We start from the raw sequence: 6,354 nt of genomic DNA, 5'->3' as shown, positions 1-6,354 counted from the left end.
TCTTCATGCATATTGGCCACCTAATCCAATCAAAATCAAACTCAATTTGGATGTATTAAAAGAGATCATATTTATGAATATTCACTGTAACAATTTATTGTTAATTATTTTGACATAATTTTAATTCAACAGAAAATTCAATACGACCTTCTTGACATCATTATAATTCCTAATGCAAGGCGAAAAGTTATTGATCGCATGAAAAAATCTCTCGAGGACCTTAGGTGTATTAGAACTTAATTGATTATAAATTAAACAAAGTATGATTTCAATAATTGATATTGACAAGTTCTTGTTTGCACGAGCAATGTGAGTCTAAACTTAAATAATTGAATTTTCGGTAGGCGAAGTAATAGTTTGTAAAAAACCTTTAAAAAATATATATAGTGGAGAATTGTTGCAAATGGTCCTAACTTTTTCATTTTTGACACAATTGCTCAGGATTCCATCCAAAATAGTCGTTTAGTTTTATTCGTGAAATGCACTTTCTTTTAAGGTAAATTGAATATTTAGCCCAAATTTTAACAAAAGTAGAAATATTGTCCCTAAACATTTTTTGACCCATTTTTGTAGTCAAGCTTTGAGAGATTAAAAAGTAAGTCCCTCTTATTAATATACTTTAAAATGGATAAATTTCACTCAGGTCTCCAAGCATTTCGTTTTGTGGCAATTTCATCCCGATTAATTTTTTATCGCTCATCTAGACCCCAACCTTTCGTTTATTCATATGTATTGTCCACGTTGATGATTATCATCCATTTTATCATTAATGTCTGATGAAAGGACAATTCTAAACTTTAAAGAAGGGGGAAAAAAAAAACCTTATAAGATAGGTAATGAAGAAGACGGAAAGAATGGCCTTCTTCCCTCATAGGAATGGAAATGGGGAAAGTTCGGGGCAAGAACTCAATTCTAAGTCCCATCCCCGTATTTATTTTTAATTTTTACTTGTAAATATGATGCACTCTTTCAGTTTTTTTTTTTTTTTTTATAGTTTTCTAAAAATTACTTAAAGAGGGAAAGAACGAGGATATTGGAGTAATGCTATCTACCCATCTAGATGACAGAGGATCCTAATGATCGTGAGTAATATCAAATATGTTCAATTGAAAATATACCATGGAAATAGACCAACCCCAAGTCTATGATTGTGAGTAAATATCACAATAAGACCCATAATGCCATAATTCAAAATACAATTATACATGATTGCGTGTCAAATATATTTTAAAAGGCATAATTAAGTTGCACGCACTATTCATTACCAAAATCTTTGTGGTATAGGATACGACTTGACTCGACCTAAAGTAAGAGGATGAATAAGATATTTTTGCCATGCTGAACAATACTCGATTTAATAAGAATGTAAAATCTCTTCACTCATGCTATACTTGTATACCTATCTAATATTGTGTAGTCGACACTACATTTAATTTACTAACACGTGGCAAAAGTTACATTTAATTTACTAACACGTGGCAAAAGTTGAGTTCAATTTGATAGTGCAATTTTAGAAATTAGGACGTACAATAAAACAAAGCCGCATAATTATTGTACCAAGATAAGATTTACTTAAGAAACAACAAAAAGAAAGAGTTTCAGGAAGACAGTAATGCTCTCACTTGATTGTGACACGTGGATGATAATCCCCCTAATAATTACTATCTGTAAATTAGTGGGGCAATATAATTTACTTAATTACTTTCCTAAGTAAAATAATTTATATTAACAAAACCTGGGTAGTAATAACTTGCATTGTGATTAATGTCTAAAAGCGTTTCAAAGATTTGTCAATTACAAGGCATTTTACATTCATTTTATTTAAATTCACTAATGTTAGTCTCTAATTTCAATTCTCTTGCTGTAAATTCAATTTTCATAAATATATGGTTAAAAATACAATTAATCGAAATACGTATTTACATACATGTCGGCATGAATATTATACTTTTGAAAGAGTATTTATTTGATATATTTCAAATGTATTTTCAATGTAGAACAAGTGGAGCAAGTGGAGGAAAAAATGTTAAAGAGTCAAGAATGAATGATAAGCTATCTCGAGTAAGATACATCTATGTCAGTAAAATGATCATATCTTGATAAGTAGACATCGAAATGAGGTGATTCAAGTTGGATTGGAAAGATAAGATATGTATCTACAATTGTCATGCTTACCAAGAAGTCAAATTCGCATCATAAGGTAGCCAAAATTACTGTGCAAAATCCAAGTTGTTACCTACCGGATACAACTTTTTTACCTATGAGCAGCACTCATTGTTTTGGCTATATCTGGAGTTGTAGAGATCCAATGGACCTAAAATTTGAACCAATGGAAAGTGGAAACAACTTTTCTGTTTATCAAAAGTCCAAATTTACGGCACAAAGTATCTTAAAATTGGCATCAAGTTGCATGTTCTAGTTATCTTCAAATTAGATAGAAATAAGTTGTATTGTCCACTTGTATTTTGGCTGTTTTTTTGCCTATAAAAAGAGATATTGGCCAAGATTTTGAGAGCATCAATTATTCTTCATCATATTCTAGTTTCCTTCATTTTCTTGAGTAAATTGCTCAAATGGTCACTAAACTTTACAAAAAGTTTTCAAGGGGTCATTGAACTTTAAAAATAACTTAAATGGTCATTTAACTTTACAAAAGGTTACTACGGGGTCACTGAACTTTAAAAATCACCTAAATGATCACTAAACTTTGTAAAAAATTTCCACGAGATAATTCAGTAACCCCTTAGAAAACCTTTTGCAAAGTTCAGTGACCATTTAGGTGATTTTTAAAATTCAGTGATCCCTTAGAAACTTTTTGCAAAGTTTAGTGATCATTTACACAATTCATTCCATTTTCTTTGTAACATTTCATTATATATTTCTAAAACTTTAGCTAGAGTTAGGGGTGAAACTTTGGTGAATGTGTAGTATTGTCTTTGATCTTTCACTTTGTTCTTAAATGTTCATCTTCTTACTTGATTGAAGTATATGTTGTACAAATGGTTTTGGTTTGTTAAAGATTTTGATTTATTGTTGACAATTTTAGCACAATAAATGCTTAAATAATCTCTACATACCAACAACTTATTTTACATATTCTCTCAAACAATTATCAAAAAATATCTTTTAATATATTTGCGATGTTTTATCTTCCATATGAGATCACTTCCTAGTTTATTTTCACATGAGTCAAATAAAATATCAAGAATAATTTCTATTCATTTATCCAAAGTGAATCTCCAACGCTCTAGTGTTCTTCTTTATCATATTTCCATCAACCATTCACTACTCATAGACTAGCTTATTTCCTTCCAATTCCTTGTGGTTCGACCTCGGACTTCCGAGTTTACTACTTAAGACAACATACACTTGGATTTACAACATTATAGTTGTAGCATATTGTAGTTATTTAATAATAATAATAATACTTGTTGACAGCAAAAAATGTGTCAACAGGTGTCGGGTTCTGCTAAAGTCCACGTAAGAGTGCCTAAGGGCATATCGGTTGAAGTAGATTCTTCTTTTTGATCAATCAAAACCCCTTCCCAAACTGTACAAGCTTCTTCCAAAGCATACGACTTTCTGAATGTAGATGATTTTCAGAGGGTTTTATACGGTTACCTAATCGAAGATTCAAAAGCTTATTACGAACGTTGGAATAAGAATGAGATATACATGATCGAGAGAAATCAAAATAAGAAATGACTTAAATGAACATTCGGAGAGTGAAGATAATTATATGTGCTTAAATGTATTTTTTTCGTCCATTACAGGGTTACAAAAGCTGTTATTTATAGTGGTTAGGCCGAAATGGCCACCGTTGGATCAAATCCACGTGGCTTCATCTAATTGATCGGAGTCTCACATCACCTTGTCACACATTAATTACATTGATAAGTACATTTGACAATGAGTTAGCCGCCCTACATTCTAAGGCTGACATGTTTGATATCTATTAATGCAAATGTTACATCAATCATTTCTAAAGATACACTCATCGGACTTGCTCTAAAAAATACAATCACTTCAGTCACAGGCCACAAGAGAGAGCCTCGGACATGAAAAAATTTGGCTTTGAGGGGAGCACTTTGGCAACGGAGTTTTAATAGAGATAGTGTCTTTGCCAAGAAGACAATTCTTACCTTTTTCTTTATTTTGTCTTGACTGACTACCACGTTGTGTACGTGGTGCCTCCACATGGCTTCCGTTGGAGGCTTCACATATGATTAGTAACAATAGTCTCCCAAATCTATGTATGGTCATTTAAGCAATGCATGGACTTTATGCTTTATTGAGAAATTTTGTTTTTTATAGGGGTTGTGATTATTTTATTTTATTTTTATTCCAAAATTGTAGTCCCCCCAAGTCTAATTTGCGAATATTTATATGGAAATTAGAGTTCGAAGCATTTGACCAAGGTCGTTTATTGAGGTATCCTGACGGGGTTGATATTCCTTTGGTAGAGGTCACTTTCATATATACTTGACTATAGGGAGTCAGTAAATGCTGATGCTGAAGTGGAAGAAGTTGTTAATTCGGATGAAGTCGTAGGCATCAGAGCTAAAGAGGTCATACCAGGTCATCTTGGTGACCACGAGACGTCTAAAAAAATCCTACAGGAATGATTAACAGTTTGTTGTGTTTCCCAGTAAAAAGCGGCCGACATTGGTTCAAGTTTCCATACATGCAACTGTCATCGCATTAAATGCATAATGATGGCTATCGTGGGTATGTCCTTTATTGTGCAGACACGTTGAGACGCATGGACTCGACGCCTTGATCTGAGCCTTTAAAGGCGAAACGACAGACAAATTAAGCGTTTCAAATTTTATGTTAAATGAACAGCAAGATAGTTGGATCACCATCCAACGGCTGAGACTGAGTGTCTCTATCTATAAAAGGTGCTACTTCAAGACAAAAACCACTTTTGCCTTTGCGTTAACCACCAGTTGAACTCTGAAACTTCTTCTTTGCTTTCATCTTCTTCAAATTTTCAAGTCTTTTCTTTTGTGGTTTTTCGATCAATTTCAACTGGTGCATTTCGTTTGATTTTGCAAGTTTTTGAAAAAAAAATGGTAGTTTTTGAGACAATGGCTTCGTTGTCCATTGAGGGGAATGTAGACCTTAGGGACATTGCTTCTGAGATGCGGGTTGAGGTTACCAACATTGTCGACCTAGTTAAAGCTCTTAGGATTGGTCAAAGCTTGCTACCTTATGTAGAGGGTGGAGAAGTAAGGAGGCAGTTTGGAGAGATGCCAAAATTCCATCCATTGTAGATGTCTCCCACCTAGTTAACCTTAAGGAAAATTACTGCATCCCTTACAACAAAGAACTTTTCGCCCTTCCTCGAATGAGTGTGCCTGTTTGCTAAGGCCTAGATGCGTAGCCATTATTGAGTTCCTCATGATGGTAGGACTTCACCTGCTTTTACACCCCTTCTTTAGAGCCATTCTTAGGTTATGTGGCCTGGCTCCCAACAGTCCGTTTTAAATGCATGGGCCCAATTAGTGGGATCCTATTTTCTTTAGAAGGAAACCTTCCTAGGCAAGGATATGCCTCTTCATATCTTCCATACCCTTCTTCAGCCTAGGTCTCTAGAAAAAAGGGACTCCAAGGGTTGGTATTCTTTGTGTCCCTAGGGTCACATTCCTCGCTTGGTCATAGTCTTTTCCTCCTCCATCAAAGGATGGAATGAGAAGTAGTTCTAGGTGAGGGGGAAGTGGCAGGCGTGTGAGAGCCACATAGTCCCCCATGTGACAATTCCCACCTCTTACTTAGAAGCTAGTGAGAGTTGTACCTTATTGAGTATTTGGTTGAAGTGTTATATTGACGTGGATTTTGACGGTGTATGCCTCTTTTTCACAGGAATTGTTCACCGTTTCAAGCTCAGCCAGTCGAAGCTTGAACTTTTTGATGAAGTCTATCGACGTCCTGCTTCGTCAACGGAGTTCGAAAGATTGATAGTATCTCGATGATTTTTTGAAGAATTCAATTTGATGGTCGGAGATGTACCTATACATTCCAAGAGTGGTGATTGATTAAACTTAGTTATTTGTCGACTTGCGATTTGATGTACTGTTTTCCTTATGCAGAGAACTTTGCGAAAATGAGGTGAGGGACCAAGTGGAGAGGATCAGTAGAAAAGCAACTACCTAAGAAGTAACAGGCGACCTCCCTTGACGGATAAAGGAAAGAACAAAGTTGAGGAGGTCCCCAAGAAGAAACATAGATTCTCCGCCACCAGAGAGGGCGGGTCTGCAATCATTTTCCCGTTTCAATCCAAATTTCCTGTTGGGGAAAAGCTAATGGTGGCCTCAATTGCTACTGCCAAGCTAACTGGAGTGGAGCCCCAAA

The sequence above is a fragment of the Olea europaea genome, unplaced genomic scaffold, assembly GCF_002742605.1.
Source record: "Olea europaea var. sylvestris unplaced genomic scaffold, O_europaea_v1 scaffold1233, whole genome shotgun sequence".
Classification (NCBI taxonomy): Eukaryota; Viridiplantae; Streptophyta; class Magnoliopsida; order Lamiales; family Oleaceae; genus Olea; species Olea europaea.
This window is presented reverse-complemented; position numbering follows the sequence as displayed.